Source organism: Mus caroli, chromosome 8 (assembly GCF_900094665.2).
Source record: "Mus caroli chromosome 8, CAROLI_EIJ_v1.1, whole genome shotgun sequence".
NCBI lineage: Eukaryota > Metazoa > Chordata > Mammalia > Rodentia > Muridae > Mus > Mus caroli.
This window is the reverse complement of record NC_034577.1, coordinates 99708358-99725664: the sequence shown is the minus strand read 5'-3', so window position 1 is coordinate 99725664 and position 17307 is coordinate 99708358. Positions and strand designations below refer to the sequence as shown.

The 17307-nt window shown below is 43.2% G+C and overlaps 1 protein-coding gene across 1 annotated transcript in view; it reads right to left on the bottom strand.

The window, feature by feature from the left end:
* The window catches only part of Zfhx3 (zinc finger homeobox 3), a 348026-nt gene extending 335243 nt beyond the window's left edge, over positions 1 to 12783 (bottom strand). The window contains exon 1 of the mRNA XM_029480865.1: positions 12730 to 12783. The gene's annotated coding sequence lies outside the window, so the exon portion shown is untranslated. The remainder of the gene's footprint in view (positions 1 to 12729) is intronic.
* Between the last annotated feature and the right edge of the window lie 4524 nt (positions 12784 to 17307).

Here is a 17307-nt window from a genome sequence, read left to right as displayed (position 1 = left end):
TCTTTCTTTCTATCTATCTATCTCTGTATCTCTCTCTCTCTCTCTGGCCTATTGGTTCATATTAGGGCCTATATATAGTCTGCACACTAGTGTCTGTATGGAGATGAGCTGTTATTTTTGAAATAAAGTCAGAAGGAGTTCCCAGTGAGTATGGAACCAGGAGGGTTATACACATTCTGACGGAGAAGCTGTTACAGTCCATGTCTTCCCTCACTGTCAGGGTCATCTTCTTTCCTATTCAGAGCAGATCTTTATGCACAGTCATCTTGTGATGATATTTGACGATAATTGATACAGTAGATCTCTGAACCCAGAAGCATGCATGTAAGCCCTGTACATCATAAGCCAGGGCAGCCGGAGCCCATAGTGAGTTGGCACACTTTTCCTGCTAGTATTGCCAATAAGATGGTAAAGTTCACCATTGTGGTAGGGACAGATAATGCACTTTAAATACATTCCCCTATTAGAGATCCACAATATCCCTCCAAGATGGATGCTATTGTTCCTCCCACACCCAGTTTATGAATAGAGGAGTAGAGGTTCTGAAAAGTCCAGTTACTGCCTTCAGTTCTCAGAACAGAAATTATCGCTTGTCTGTAGGGGTTAGAACAGACCAGAGATGTTCCTGATACTTATACGGTTATGACGCTGCAATGGCACGGTTTGGTCCCTTTTGAGGGGTGACATTTTGCATGCTGTTTAAGGAGAACTATATTTTAACTTGTCTCCCCAAATATCTTTATTAACAATAGGAGATTTGTTTAAAACTTAATTCTGGGAATAAACTTGCCCCTGTACAAGACACCACTCTTCCCCAGGACAAACTTTTAGTTCATTGCGGTATCCCTTGGGAGTCTGGTTGGACAGATCCCTGATGGAGATTAGAAATAGCTCTCATGGGCTATTTTTAAAGGAAAATGTGATGTCAGAAAATGAGGCAGGAATGGGCACCCAGAAGGAAGAGAATGCATAGCAGGAAGGCCTGAGAGGTAGGGAGGAGAGGGAACAAGATGGAAATGTTTGGGAAGTATGAGCATGGTGGCCCACACCTGTAAACCATCATTTGGGGCTAGGGCAGAAGAATCAACACAGATTTGAGGCTGGCCTCGTCTAAGGAGCCCCAGGCCAGCCAAATTTTCATAGAGGGACCCTGTCTAGTTAAATACATAGGTAAACAAACACTTAATAACTGATAGGATCATGTGGGCAAAGATGGGCGAGGCTCCATAGAGATAGATGCTTTTGAAGCAGGACAGCATATTCCTGTCCCATTTATTGTGGCTGGATTATAGACATCTCCGCTCCAGAAGGCCAATTCTACCCACCTCCAGCAAAGTCACTTTTCTCTCAGAAGAAACACAGCCTGACAAATAGGCAGGAATGCCTGCTGGCCTCTTTCTGAGACCCCCAGGCAGGGTGTGGAGGTGTCTGGTTACACTGCAGTTTCCTTTGAACTGTAAGGTTAGGTTTGGTTCCCGTGTCTGGAGGGTTAGCCTCCTTTGACTCTGTTAACTCACTTGGCAGAACGTTTGCAGTTTGCGTTCAAGGGGACACACAAGAGGTAGGGCTCAACTCTGTTATTCAGCAAGCCTGGACGCCATCCAGCCTCATGGTGCATCATCTCTGCGGGTCCTGAATTGTTATCTTCCCAGCAAGGAAGAGAAACATTGCTGGGGAGATACTTAGCCAACCTTTGAAGGCTATGTGTTTTCGGAGAGACATAACCTCCCGTTTTTCTTTCTTTCTTTCTTGCTTGCTTGCTTGCATGAAGTTTGCATCTGGGGTGAGGTTTTACTAAAATTGGCCAGTGTCACACAAGCAGACATAGTTACCTGTTCTTGCCCATGTTGCTAAGACTGTAGAACAGCATATTGCCTTTCTAGAAATGGCATTTTTTTTCAGAAGACAGCTCAGGGCTGGAGGCACACTGGGTGGTTAAGAGCACCTGTTGCTCTTGCAGAGGAAGCCACAATGTGGCCTTCCAAGCACCCGTACCTCTAGTTCCAGGGAACTGGACACCTTCTGAACATCATAAGCATAAGACACACGTGTTGCACAGACATACGTGCAATCGAAACAGTCATGCACAGAAAATAAAGTAAATCAACTTAAGATTTTCTTAAAGTTAAAAAAAAAACAACAACAAAAAAAAAACCCTGCAACTCTGGGAGGTGAGAATATGGATTATTTGATAGAGTCCCTGGATAGCATGCCCAAAGCCCCAGGTTCAAGCCCTAGTCCCACAGAAACTAGACACGAGGGTAGCTGCCTTTTAAAATCCCTGCACTTGGGAGGTAGAGGGAGAAGGATTCGAGATTCAAAGCTCTCCTCAGCTCTATGCACCGCGTCTAAAGCTGTCCTGGGTAACATGAAACATTGTCTTAAAAAACATAACTCAAAAGAGGAATGTAGCTCAGGCTGGGCATGGTGATGCACATTGGTAAACTCTGCACCTGGAGGCTGAAGCAGGAGGATTGCTTTCAGTCTGAAACTAGCCTGGGCTACAGTAGAAGACAAACAAAAAGAAAAGAAAAATATAGTATCTCAATGATAGACAGTCTCGAGATGGCGATGGATATTAATCAGAAACTATAAACCAAACTAAGGAGAACTCAAAGATGCGTAAGTGAGCAGCCCGCATTGATGGGCAGCAACTGCAGCCTGCCTGCCTCTCTCTCCCTAGCCGAGACATTTCTGCCTGCCCATCCCGGGGAAGAGATTCAAATGGTGTTAACTACTGAACGCTTGCCTGACTTTCTACTCCCCTTTCCCTGGGTAGCTGTGGTGAGTTGGCTGCCGAGATGTAGCCCTGAACCTATCCATCAAGTCTACAGAAGAGAGAGTTAGAAAGGCAAACATTATCTGGAATCAATATCTTTACAAATCCAAAGGAAACCCCAGCTCCCGAAGGGTTAAGCCAGGGAAGGAAAAGCCATCAGGCTGTTTAGTGAGCTAATGTTTTTATTGACGGGGAGGCCTTTAAGGCCCTAACAGGAAAAGTGGGGAAAATGGCAAATTGTTTGGCTGGGGAGAAACAGGGAAAAGGACTTTATCCTGCATGCTCTCTCCTAGACCCTGGACTCAACTCCCTAGAATCCATCTAATGCAGCTGGGGGTGTCTTGTAACCTTGAAAAATATCCAACCCAAGGAGTTTTCTCCTTCCTCCTATCTCCCCACCTCCACCTCGTCAAAGTGGACTCCACATCTTCCACTGAGAACTTGGTCTAATGCACATCTCTGGCTAATGCCTGTTCTGCCGAGCAAATCTTAATTTAACAACTATTATAAAGCCACATCTGAAGCTACCATTCCTGGGATAATCCATATTTCAACCTAACTACCCCGGCAGAACACTTCAATCTAATTCCACCACTGTAAGTACATAGCAATCTAACACCCTCGTATAATGTACATCTCAGTCCATTATTTTGTATTTTGTAAGCCATATTCTGATATGCCTTTTCCATTAAGTCGCGGGACTGTCTGGAGACAATGGTCATCCCAGGGCTGAAAGCATCCATAGTCCTTACGTGGTCCTTTGGTGACAGGCTGCTGATGGATCTGCTCCTGAACTTTCACCTTTGGCATCTCGGGTTCAACTCGGGCTTGTTTCTGTACTTGGAGTCTTAAGCATCCTGTTGGGAGCAGGGGTGACCCCCGAGAGCCCTGACAAGCCTTCTCTTATGCTAACCAGCGGGGGCAGGCCACCTCAAAAGATCAGAGTGTACCTCCGGAGAAGGCTGTAAGAGGTCAATGTCAGGGTCAGGGGTCAGGGTGTAGCTGTTGGCTAATAGAGTGCAAGCTAACCTGTCGTCAAATTGCTGGGCTCAAAGACAATGGCTGCCTCCTGCAGATGATTTTACCCTGGGGGAGGGAGTTACTGGCTTTATTGGAAACCTGCCAGTCTCCGAGGTGATGGAAGTGGCTGATCACAGCTAAAGACTGTTTGATTGTTGATGGAGAGGCAGTTCTGTGGTTGGTCCCCAACTAAAAGGCCTACCCAGTTGCTTATTGACGTCTGAGTTTTCCACAAGTGATGTATTTCTCTTCCGTTTCCCATGCAGCTGGGACACCACTCTGCTGTGGAGGTAGACCTCTGTGATGGTAGGCCATAGATTTTTTTTATTTTTTCAGGGACTGAGAACCACTAGAGGCAATGTCCTCACTGAGTCTTGGCATGACTTAGGATGCCATCAACCCCTTGTTGCCATTTGGAGGGGGCTAAAAAAAGAAGTCAACCCATAGGGAAAGGAAGTTGGATATAAAGTATCCTTCAGGGCCAAGGGATTTGGGTGAACAGAAGGGAATGGATATATTCTGGAAGAGATACAGTATTCTATCAGTGTCCTAACCTCAAACTTTCAGTCCATCTCATGCAGGAGGAAGAGATGGATTTATCTCTATTGTTCTTTCTTTATCTCTATTATTCTTTCTTTAGCTACTGGTAGGGGGGGATCACAGATGATCCAAGGGAAGCGGGAGATTACTGAAGACTTAACCCCCCCCCAATAGAATAAATTCAAGAAAGGTAAAAACAGGAGGGGAAAACAAGGTACAGATGTAAAAAGTGATGCTCTGGAAAGCCATTCGAATGGCGGAGGATTGCCAGCAAATGTACAGCCTGTTAGGACAGACGGCGAGGAACCAGAAGGCACAGATGGGAGAATGCCTTATTAAAACTACCAGGATACTCCCCTTTCGTGTTATGCCCCCAAGAAATGGTACTAGCCTTTATTCTTTAACTTGACAGAGAGAATGAAATATACAAGGAGGTAGGGGGGAGCCGGAGAGATGGCTTAGTGGTTAAGAGCACTGACTGCTCTTCCAGAGGACCTGAGTTCAATTCCCAGCAACCACATGGTGGCTCACAATCATCTATATTGGGATCTGATGCCCTCTTCTGGTGTGTCTGAAGACAGTGACAGTGTATTCACATACATAAAATAAAATAAATTAAAAAAAAAAAAAAAACCAAAGAAACACACAAGGGAACCATTCAGGTATGAAGAAGCACCTTCCAGGACATCACAGGATGGTACAGGAAGTATCACTTGAGCCACGTCAGTGTGGGGTGCGGGCATAAGGTGAGAGTCAGGTTTGCCTGTACAGGCCATTTTTACTTTTTAAAGCCTAGGTGTTCTTTGATAAAGAGTATCACACTGCTGGCAAAAACCACAAGTACAACAAAGACAGATTCAAAAGGAATCTGTCTTTGTTGTGCTTGCTGACCACCTGGGGTAGTGTCAATATTCAGCATCCACACATTTGTTTATTTCCTCTCATCCCCCCTCTTTCCTTCTGCCCTGTAGATAGAGCTCAGGGCCTGATAGACAAGCACCTTACAACTGAGTTATCATGCTGCTACTTCTTTCCCCTTACGCTGCGACATGAGTTTTTATTCTGAGGAGGGAACTCATAAGCACTGGGACCTGGGCAATAGTGGTTCATTCCTTTAATCCCAGCACTTGGGAGGCAGAGGCAGTCTGATCTGAGTTCGAGACCAGCCTGGTCTACAGAGTGAGTTTCAGGACAGCTAGGGCGACCCAGTCTTGAAAAAACAAAACAAGTCAATAATAAGTACTGGATTTTGGATAATCTCTTTGTGAGCAAGCTGATAACTATATATTTAGAAATATAGGCACATTCCAACTTGATCAAGGGGATGACTTAGTCTAGACATTATAGTAAACTATTGCCTACAGGATAAATCTGGCCCACTTCCTAATTTTGTAAATAAAGTTCTATTGAAACATTTCCATGTTCATTCATTAACATATCAGCTATGTATCTAATAACCTCAAAAATAACAGAGTTGTTGCAACAAAGATGGTATGGGCAGTAAACCCTTATAGCTTTATTACAATACCTTTATAGGACTTTCAGCCTTTGATCTATATCAGTCCAGGGGATATCCTTTTGCTCTCTTGCTTAAAAAAATGTAACAATTTTAAAATTATATTCATCCATATGTGTATGGGGTGGGGTTTCAAGTACCACAGCTCAAGATGTGAGGACCATAGCTCACATGGGAGATCAGAAAACAACTTTCAGTGGTCTATTTTATCCCTCCACTAGGTAGGACCAGGAGTTTGAACTCAGGAGGCTTGGTGGCAAGCCCCTTTAACCACTGAGCCATATCCCAGGCTCTTGTTTATAGTCTTTTTTTTTTTTTTTTTGGTTTTTCGAGACAGGGTTTCTCTGTGTAGCCCTGGCTGTCCTGGAACTCACTTTGTAGACCAGGCTGGCCTCGAACTCAGAAATCCGCCTGCCTCTGCCTCCCGAGTGCTGGGATTAAAGGCGTGCACCACCACGCCCGGCTTTGTTTACAGTCTTAAGAGGACTTTCAATATGCAAAGCAGGGACAAGTATCCAACATTTCCCCAGGGAGCTGAACTCATCCCTGTTTGGCACAAGCATTTTGTTATCAGTAGAATGTCCCCAGTTGCATGGAGCTACCTGAGTGTTAGACCCTGGTTGGGGGCAGCTCTGGATGCTTCTTATGGTCCTAAATGCTCCGCAGTCTCTTAAGAGATGACTTAAGTGGTATAGACAGTCCGTCTGTGACTGGAAACCCCTGGACTTTGTGCTACTCTAATTGGCATTAGAGAGGGATTGTCTACAGGGGGATGGGGAAGGGCAGGAGGGGAAGAGAAAAACAGAGGACAAAGTATGAGGACATGTATGTAGAGGCTTTGACGAAACCAAGCACTTTGCATGCTAAGCTAACAACTCAGTATTGAAACACGGGCAGAGTGGCTGGAGCTGGGGAGAAGGCTGAGAGGTCAGGAGAACTGGACGCTCTCGGAGAGAAGCTGCACTTGCTATTCGGCACCCACATGGAAGCTCACAATGGAGCCTGAAACCCCAGTTCTAGGGGATCTGATGCCCTCAGAATCGGTTTATAAGGGTTAAATGAGATTTTTATACATGTGCATGCATGTGTGCGTTTGCATACACTATACACACATACAAATGTATATATATGTATATATACACACACACATACACACACATTATACATATGTGTGTGAGACCTAATATAAAGCTTGCCTCACAGTTACTTTAACTACATTAACATATTTTATTTTTATTATGTTAATATATTATAATTAGCACAGATGTTCATGCCATCAATTATTATAATATTATAACATTTACCAATTATATTAACGATATTAATATTTCATTTGAATAGGTTAACATAATAATATGAATTGATACATCAATTATTCTGTAATTATTACTAGTACTTGGGACTTTGTTCATGCTGTAAATATCATTTGCATATTGCTCTAAACATCCCCAAACAAGGGTTGGGGATGCAGCCGAGAGGGAGAGTGCTTACTTAACATAGAAGACGCTCCAGGTTGAACACCAAATACTGAAAAAACAAGATAATTATCCCGCGCAACACTAACACTTTTTGGTCAATTAATGCAACTAGTCACACTGGACACATATCCTGGGCTATCTGTCATTCAACCAATAGTTGAATGACGTCCACCCGGTGACAGCTAAATAGGCCTCTCCTGCTTCACTATTTTTGGCAGCTCATAGAGCTGTTGGTACATTTAATGGATTTATTTGATTTGTTTTTGTTTTTGTTTTTGTTTTGTTTTAGACACTGCTGTGTAGGCCAGACTGCTTCAGACTTGTTATGCCGCGGGGAATGACCCTGAAATTCTGATCCTTCCACATCCACCTCTCTGGTGCTGGGATTCCCAGTGTGTGCTCCATTGCCTACCTGGTGTTTATTATTCTCTTTCTTACGTGGAGTTCAGGATGACACCGCTACTCAAAACACCTTCCTACCTCTCTGTCTCTGACTGTTTCACAATTAACTTTTCAGCCTGCAAATTTGTTTCAGTGCCAATGAATTAATTAGATGTTCCAGCTCTTCACCCAGGATTCTATCCTGTCAGTGACTAGGAAAGAAACAATAATTATTATTTAGTATATGTCGAACATCTCCATAAGCAGACGAACAGTTGTAACCTGCCTTATTGTTGAAGTGACAGCAAAGTAGTCATGTGTGTCTTGGAAAAGTCGCTGGACACTCATGGAAGCCCAAGTTTTCAGACTCTATGATACGACAGACTGCTCTGGTCCCTCGAACCTGTTAGGCTAAGTAGTTCCTAAATAAGTACACTGTATCTGTCTTTAGACACATCAGAAGACATCAGATCCTATTACAGATGGCTGTGAGTCACTATGTGGTTGGTGGGACTTGAACTCAGGACATCTGGAAGCACAGTCAGTGCTCTTAACTGCTGAGCATTCTCTCTAGCCCCCTAAGTGTATTTTCTATATTGAGATTACTAAATGGTCACTCCCAAAAATGCTATCTCATGTCTTCTTGTCTGCGGCAGAGGGAGCCCTTTAAGAAGCCATATTTACCACTACCATGAACCGAATATCAGAATCTGCACAGCTACAAATGCCCTTAAATGAAGGCTTCAAGGTTTTTTGGTTACAACTCCTCATTATCATAGATCAGCTCACGTTACCAGATAGAGGTACAGCTTTGCTGCCCAGAGGACCATCTGAACAGTGTGACCTCCTGACAGCGAAGGATGTCCTCTATATAGTTGGGGATATTCTGGCCCATCAGTCAACTGTGTAAGCTTTGAAGAAGTCAGCCCTAGGTTCAAGTCTTACCCATGTTTCTCACCAGCAACTTGCCTTGAATCATTCTGACCCTTGGTTTGTTCGTCATTAGTGAAAGTCGTGCCTCCCTTAAACACTGTTTTGCATATTAATATGAAAAAGGGCACCGTACATGGTCACTGCTCTAATTTTCACTGCGTTACTCTACTAGACTAGAAATAGAACCCACAGTTTCTGTTCCGGGTGACTTAAACAACATGGTATAATCAGAAACTCACAAAGCAAGGTTGAAAGACACCAATACATTTACATATGGATAAATGTAAGTCAGCTAGAGGCAGATGATATCAGAGTGACTGACAGCTATAATTTGTTGTTCATAGTCTGTAAAGAAGTCTAGACCCATTGACCTTCATATCTTCAGCACTTTCTAGTAAAGAAAAAAAAAACTTGCAAATTTCAATATTCAATATACACCCATTGAACTCAACTGGATTTTTCTGTAAATTCATCCTAATTCTAGCAAAAGTAACGATGGGGGCAACTGATGTATGGACAGACGTGAAGCATGAACACCATCCTGACTGAAGTTACATGTAGATTACCCTCAGGAGTATGAAAATGAAACAGAAATTATTAACAGAATAATATGGGCAAATACAATGGAATATTACCTTGCAGTAAAAATGATTGGCAGAAGGCTGTGACATGGAGGACTAGGCTAAGGGAAGCAGCCAGTCAAATATAGGGAAGAAGCCAGTCAAATACGCACATACTAAATGATTCTATTTATAGGATGTGCTCTCTATACAGAAGTGTCCAGAGACAGGAAGTAGATCAGAAGTTGCCTAGGCCTGAGGGGGTTAGATGGGAACGTGAAAGAGAGTTCCCGCTGGATGAAGATGACAGTAATATCTGAACAGGGAATGTAGTACGACCACATAGCCCTGTGAACCCATTGACACTCTTCGAATGGTATCCTTTAATTGGACGAATCACTTAGTACAGTGATTATGTCCCAGTTGTAATTAAAACGTTAAGAAAGGGGGGCAAACACCTTGAGATATCGTCAGAATACTGGAAATACAGGGGCTGGAGAGATGGCTCAGTGACTAGGAGTGTTTGCTGCCCTCTCTCTCTCTCTCTCTCTCTCTCTCTTTCTCTCTCTCTCTCTCTCTCNTCTCTCTCTCTCTCTCTCTCTCACACACACACACACACACACACACGCACACACACACAAAATTGGAAATATAGTTATGCTTCAAGACTACTCAACTGCATGCCTTAGATCTAAGGGTTTGCTTTATAGGGAACATAAAATATGATACCTATATTTTTGTTTACAAATACATATGAAGCTGGAATGCAAATTCTGTATGCTCTACAATGTGTAGAGTAATTTTGTTTTTGTCCTTTTGAGACAGTGCCTCACTATGAATTCTTCAGGTATGTCAGGTTGGCCTCAGAGTCATAGAGATCTGCCTTTCTAGTGCCTGGATTAAAGATTTGCATCAATATGTCTGATGACAAACAATCCTTTTATTAAGGTGTACCTTACATACCATATAGTATAAATCCACTCACTTTGGATGTAATCATATCTATATATTTTAATAACAAATGACTATATATATATATATATATGGATTTGATGTAGCCAATTAAGTGTTCTATCTCTGAGCTATATCTGAAGCCCTTGTACTTAAATATTTTACAATAAAAACAAGAAATATTTATATATTTTGTCTGAACATTTATATATCAGTATACATTAATAATGAGTTAATTTTCTACTTTCCTGCATACTATAGTTTATAAAATTTCTGCAATGAATTATGTTACCTTGGAAAGAGTCAAACTGTATGAAGATAAACCTATTATACCAGGGGCTAGGGAGATGGCTCAGCAGTTAAAAGTGCCTTTCTAGAGGGCCTGGGTTCAGTTCCCAGCACCCACATGCCAGTTTACAACCGTCTGTCTATAACTTCTGTTCTAGGCATCCAATGTCCTATTCTGGAAACTGCAGACAATGCACATACCTTGTACACATATAGACATACAACAAAACATCAGACACATAAGAACAAATAAATCTTAAAATAAAAAAACACAGCAGCAACAAGAAGTGATTGAGAAGCCTTGTTAAGTAGGTCAGATATTTTAAAGGGGGCCTTGAAAGAGGATAGCAATTTGAACGGAGGAGTCAAATATAGAGAATATCTAGTAGATTGAGGAAAGACTTCCTAGCTGAACCTGTCAGAGTCAAGTTGGAAGAATGCTTTGAGGAAATCTGGGATCCTTGGAACCTAATATCAGGAAACAGAAGCTGCTGCCTGGTTAGTGACAATGGGTGTCTGCAATTGATTAGTGATGTCTGCATGGATATAAGAATGGAGGGAATAGCTGCAATCAAACCACAGATTTCCTCCCACTAAAGGGCACAATGTAGAGTCAGCTCAGTTCTACTCTACAGACTTTGAGAAAACATGTGGTGATTTCTATATGTGGAGCTGAAAAACTCGACCTCTAGCTCTCATCTAAATTCTCCAAATTTCCATGAATAGGGTCCAACCTAGACAAGCTCCACTCTACTTGCTAACACTGGCCTTGCCTGAGGTCACCCAATGACATGTGGTATTTCCATTTGCCAGAGAGAGTGAAGAATACAAACAGAGAAGAGGGGTGGGGTGGCAAGCTGAGAAGGGTTAGAACCACAGCCTCCCCAAGCCCCGAGTTACTGAAAATATCCTGTATGACAGTTGGATGCAGCCATCTCTCCTTGAAAGACAGCTTCCATCAAGTCCAACCGAAGGTATTTTTAGTATATCCTGGGTACCAAATAACTGCTCCCGTGTCCTGAAAAATGATGAATTCATTCAAACAACAAGTCAGGACCCTGGGTATCAGTCAACTCCAGCCAGTCATAACAGCTGCCAAATATAAAATATTACATGTACCCTGTGAGCCTTGGTTTGCATTCTCTTCAACATGCATATTCAAGAATCTCATTCCATCCCAAGCTGTCAGAGATGGTGACAGTTGCATGAGGGGCGGGGCGCGGGTCCTCTAGCTTTATGGAGAGAGATTATTTTTTAACCAAATTTATTTTCCATTGTAAATGTTTAAATCCATATTAAGTCCAGATTAATGCAGGCAGCAGCTTCAAAAGATATCAACTGGGGTGTGTGAGTCGGGGGGAGGCGATAATAATAAATGAAATGGTTCAGGACAGGTCCCATCACAAGGAATATTTTCAGACTAGAAAAGAAAGTTGTTTGGATTAAAAAGATATCTAAAGAAAATATGTTTCCCAGGGATAGCTGGCTCCTTTCACAGACACCCAAACTTTGTACACAAACTAGAGCCTCACACTCCCCCACCCCTTTTCTTTTTCACATGATTGGAATTAATAATGTAGATAAACCCTAAACAAATCGGGATTAGTGTTAACTGTGTTTTGAGATTTAGGATGCAATTGGAGAGAGAGAGAGAGAGAGAGAGAGAGAGAGAGAGAGAGAGAGAGAGAGAGAGAGAGAGGAGGTTCCTTAAGAAAAAAACAACCAAAACTCTGAACTGCCTGGATTATGGGATGGAGAAAGGAGTCATGGGAAGGGAGTGGGGGAAGGGCAAAGAGTAACAGCAAGGAGGGACCAGCTGAGCTGGCTAATCAAAGCCCTTCTAATCATAGCAGCTTTGGAGATGTGTTCAAAGGCTCTTTCCTGACCACAGGCTGGGTGAGGTCACAAGTGAAATGCAGTTGCTGGGGAGGGGGATGGGTGTCCGGGATTTGGGGAGAGAACTCTGCCATCTCACTTGGAGAGGGGAGGCCTCTTGGAGCATCTCAGGAAGCTGGCCCAGCTCTCTAGCTGGGAAGGAACAATTCCACCCCGGACTTACACAACCTGTAAAGAGATGAAATATTCCACCCCAGCATGTTTGTTCCTGCCTGGAAAGTTCTTCCTAGAGGACGGGTCTCAGGCATGAGAATCATTTTCTTTTCATGGACAAATCATTGCATGACAGAGTGAATTTTAATGAAGTCGTTTAGATTCTTTGATGTATCTCCGCTTGAGTCATTGAAAATGGCCCCAGCACATGGACTCGGACGATCCATTTCTTACCTTTACAGGAATCCCTTAAGGCTCAAGATGATGCAGACTGAGTGCATTTCTTTGCGTCCCCTTTGAAAGCTTAATTCCCAGTAAAGAAAGAGTCGTAGAAGCTCTTCATTTTAGCCAAAGGAAATAGTGTCTCCAGACACATATGGCTGAAGAGCTGGCTATGCAGCCAGAGTGAGGTGAGGGCATGGGGCAAGCTTTGCGAAGACGTCGACCTTCTCCACCATGCTGGTCTCAGTGGGTGCAGGCATGGTTTAACTTTCTCCTTCCCCGCCTGCTACTGAGCTGCCAGCTACACAGCTCCCCTTTGACATGACCTCTCTTAGTGCCTGCTGCAGATGGCTTCTCTTGGTTACTATTTTGTCTTAACCTTTCAGCAACCAGGCTAGTCTGAGGTTTCTTGGAACTTTTTTGGGGTTCGAGAGATCACGTCCCCCCATCTGTTTCCTGTTCCGCTTTTCAGCATTTCCTCTTCTCTCGCGCAGCACCAAGAGCTCGAGGCTTGGGACATACACGCCCTGTCCCTGTCTTGTAGTACAGAAGTTTATTATCTTTGTAGGTTTTTTTGTTCCCTCCTGGAGATGCATCAGAATGGGAAGACATGAGAGCCATGGGGGCTGGGTGACTTTTTTGTTTTGCAATGTCTGTTGCCATTTGTAGATTGTGCAGTAGATTGGTACCAAGAAAAAAAAAAAGCAGCGTGCATTTTAAAGGACTCTTGATAGTTACCATGGTGATATGAGATTTTGGTAAATAAAAATATATTCTGGGGAACAAGAATAAGTCAGAGGTTTAACCTTCAGAAAACCCTCATTAGACTAACGATGGGTGAAAAAATGAAGGAGAAATGCTAAAATCATGGACACGAAGTAGCGTGAACACAATTTCAGTCTAAAAATAAAGGTTTTTATTTTTCCAGTTGAAATATATATCCTTACAAGCAATCCCAAACACCATCCAAAGGCAATACAATGCACTGTTAGGGGTACATGATCTTCAGGCTTCAGAGGTCCGCATAAAGGGCATTTGTCTTACAGATAACAGGCATCTCCCAGACATCAGCTCTTTAAAAAAAAAACAAAAAACAGAGGCTGATACCGTTTTCCATGTAGATAGACACGCATAAATACACAGCTTTCCCTATCTCTCAGTCCTCATCTGCTCACTCAGCCAATATATATTTAAAACATGTGAGAAAGTTACATGTTTATCGGACCGGCCCGGACTTTTCCTCTTACCAATGTTCCCTGAACACGCACAGTAAAACAATTTACACAGAACCTACATGGCATTAGAGACACAGGATCTAGAAGTGACCTAACGTGTAGGAAGATGTGTGTAGATTACATGCAAATACCATGTTATTGTACATGAAGGACTCAAGCAGTCACATATAGACTTTGGTATCTGAAAAGGGCTTTTGAGTCAGTCCCCTGAAGATGACTGTTGATGTATATGAAGACACACACATACACACACACACACATACACACACACACATACACACACATACACACACATACATACACACACATACACACACATACACACACACATACACTCACACATACACACACACATACACACATACACACACACACACACACACACACAAGATTGGGGTGAGGGTTGAGCATGCTCATTCAAAAAATTTGAAATCCAAAAAGTTCCCAAACTTTTTGAGTGTCAATTTGACGCTATGTGTAGAAAATTCTTCACCTGACCTCAGATGACAGATTGTCATCACAGTGCAGGTACACTAAAAATATTGTATAAAATATCTCCAGGCTATGTGTATAATGTGCAATGGGAAGGGTAAATAAATATAAAATTAAAATGAATCATGTTCCCCCATGACTCATTATGCATATGCAAATATTCCAATATTGAGGGGGGTGGGGAATCTGAGCCATCAAATACTTCTGGCACTAAATATTTTGGATAAAAAAATACAGAGAGAGAGAGAGAGAGAGAGAGAGAGAGAGAGAGAGAAACAAAACTTTTTCTGATAATACAAAAGTCAGGCTTATTGGAAGTACTGCTAGTAGATAGGTGGTAATTTCTATTTAACTAAATAATTTTTGGTACTGAAAAATAGCTGTCTAATTAAAAAAAAAACAAAAAACAAAAAACCCATGACCATTAAAGGCAATGATAGACTTGGGATGCAGCTCAGTAGAGAGGGGGTTTGTCCTTTATGTATAAGAGCCCAGGTTTGATCTCTAGCACTTCCTAAATCAAGTGTGGTAGCACACCCATCCCTACCCCTGCAGTTGGGAGGCAGAAGCAGGACCACTGGGGGACCAGCAACGGTCTGGAGGGTGAGGCAGTCTGAAGTAGATTTTCAGAGAATCAATCCCAGGATTGTGAGGAGACATCTTCCAAAACAGGTAGGAACCCTTCTCCTGGCCTTGTCTGTCAAGGTCCTATCTGTCACTGGACACTCTCTCTCCAGCTGCACCGAGGATTTTATTATCCTTAAGAAATGAGTGAGTTAGGGCCCAGTCAGAAGAGGCCAGATGTAACCAGTTCTGTAACTGAGCCATTCAGAAGAAGGAGAAAATGCCATTGGTAGGCAGGGCCACAGGGACATCTCAAGGGTGTTGGCCCCCTCCAGTGTCCTTTCCTCATGTGGCTGACAGTGCAGACTAGCTCCACATTGGTTGAGGGGGATGGTAACTGGTAAGTCCTGGGGTTTCAGGACAGTTATTTTTATTGTCTGTATCCACCAACTAGCAAAGACCTTCTCTGTAGGGACTATACCCTTTGTGGTCCACTTGAAACAGACATCAGGACTCAACACAAGCTAATTCCATCCTGTTCATGATAAAATCTGTTCCAGGTGATTTTAGGCATCTTTGGCAAAGAGCTGGCCCCTCCCAGAAATAGTGGGGCATCAGGAAGAGACAACAACTCTGGTACTTTTCCCACTGGTCCTTCGAAAACAAGCTCGCTCACCAGCTCTCAGCCGTACCACACTGCTCCTTGGCTTACAGAATCGAAACAGAGAAAGCTCTGGAAGTTTGGAGAGTGATAATTAAGTCTGAATTGGATGGGATATTTGTAATTTTGAATGTTTGAATTCTGGGAGGAAAAAGCTATGTCATGTTGTTGGCCAAGTGACCCTAGTCATTAAGATTCCTACGGCATTATTTAGTTAGCTGGCTTTTTATAACTGTGGGGTTTGCTGCGAGATGTGAAGGAAGCCACGGGTCTCAGGGGGATGACTGGAGTTCCAGAGAATATCTGCTCATATCAGAAGCGGCAGAGCCTTCTTCACCCCACCCTTGTCTCCTACATTATCCTTTCTGAACTCCCTCAGATCCAGGGATAGAGATGGGTTGAAGAGACCTGCTGAAATAATCTTTATTTATGTTTTATTTTTTTATTTTTTAATAAAGCCATGGAAACTATGTCCTGATCCAGGAAAGAGAAGTGAGGCAGGAAAGGGAGGGTCACACTTTTTAAGGAAATCATGCAGTATTTTGGTAAATCATTTGTTGATGGAGAGAGAGAGAGAGAGAGAGAGAGAGAGAGAGAGAGAGAGAGAGAGAGAGACAGCATATCAATTATGTCCTAAGAATAGAACATTGCTAGCGTACATCAGGCCTTTCCTAGGCTGGGTCAGCTGTCCAAGCGTTTACTAGCCAATGGACCGGAGACTTCAGCTCCTAGACAAACGTTGTGAACATTCCCACGGTGTTGTGGTTTGCTTGAAGCAGGACATAGGATGACATTTTATGAGACATGACCCAATTGTGTAGGACCCTTACAAGACAGGAAGGGCTCATCCCCTGCAGAGTAATGAAATGGAATATACTAAGAAAAACTCTCTCTCTCTCTCTGCCTCTGTTTCTCTCTTTGTCTCTCTCTGCCTCTGTCTGTCTCTCTGTCTCTCTCTGTCTCTTTCTCCCTCCATCTCTTCAAGGCTTAAAAAAGAATTTGTCAGGGGGTTGGATGGCTCAGTGGGCAGAACACTTACACACAAGTATGAGGAGCAGAATTTAGATCCTCAGCAAATGCCAGGACAAGTGTGCATCCTGCCTGCATCCCAGTGCCTGAAAGGCAGACACCAAGCATCCTTAGGGCAATCTGGCTACGTAGAGTTGCTGACTCGGTGAAGAGACTCCGCCTGAAATTCAAGTGGAGATCGATATTCGGAGTCACCTGATGTCAGCCTCTGGCCAAACTCCAGAAGCTTGTGCGTGCAGTGTGTCCACAACCTGTGAACATTCACATACACAGGTATGCCCACCATCCACATTTAGGCATGCACCATAAATACATAAAGGTTTCATAAGAGATTATTTCACGAAAACTACGCAACTGGATAAGTATTGCAACATCCCAATAGGGGCTGTCCCCTTCTGGAGGACAGGGACCCAAGCCGAGCATGGCGGAGATGGCTTCTCACTGTTCTCTTTAAGCAGAGCCACACACTGCATTACATAGAGAAGTGGTCACACGCTTTCTTCTCCTTTGTCTCTGCCTTGGGTGCAGTCTTCTAGTGGACTCTGGTCTGGCCATGGGGCTTTCTTAGGCCTATTGGCTACTAACAACAAATGGGGTATCAGCCCAAAC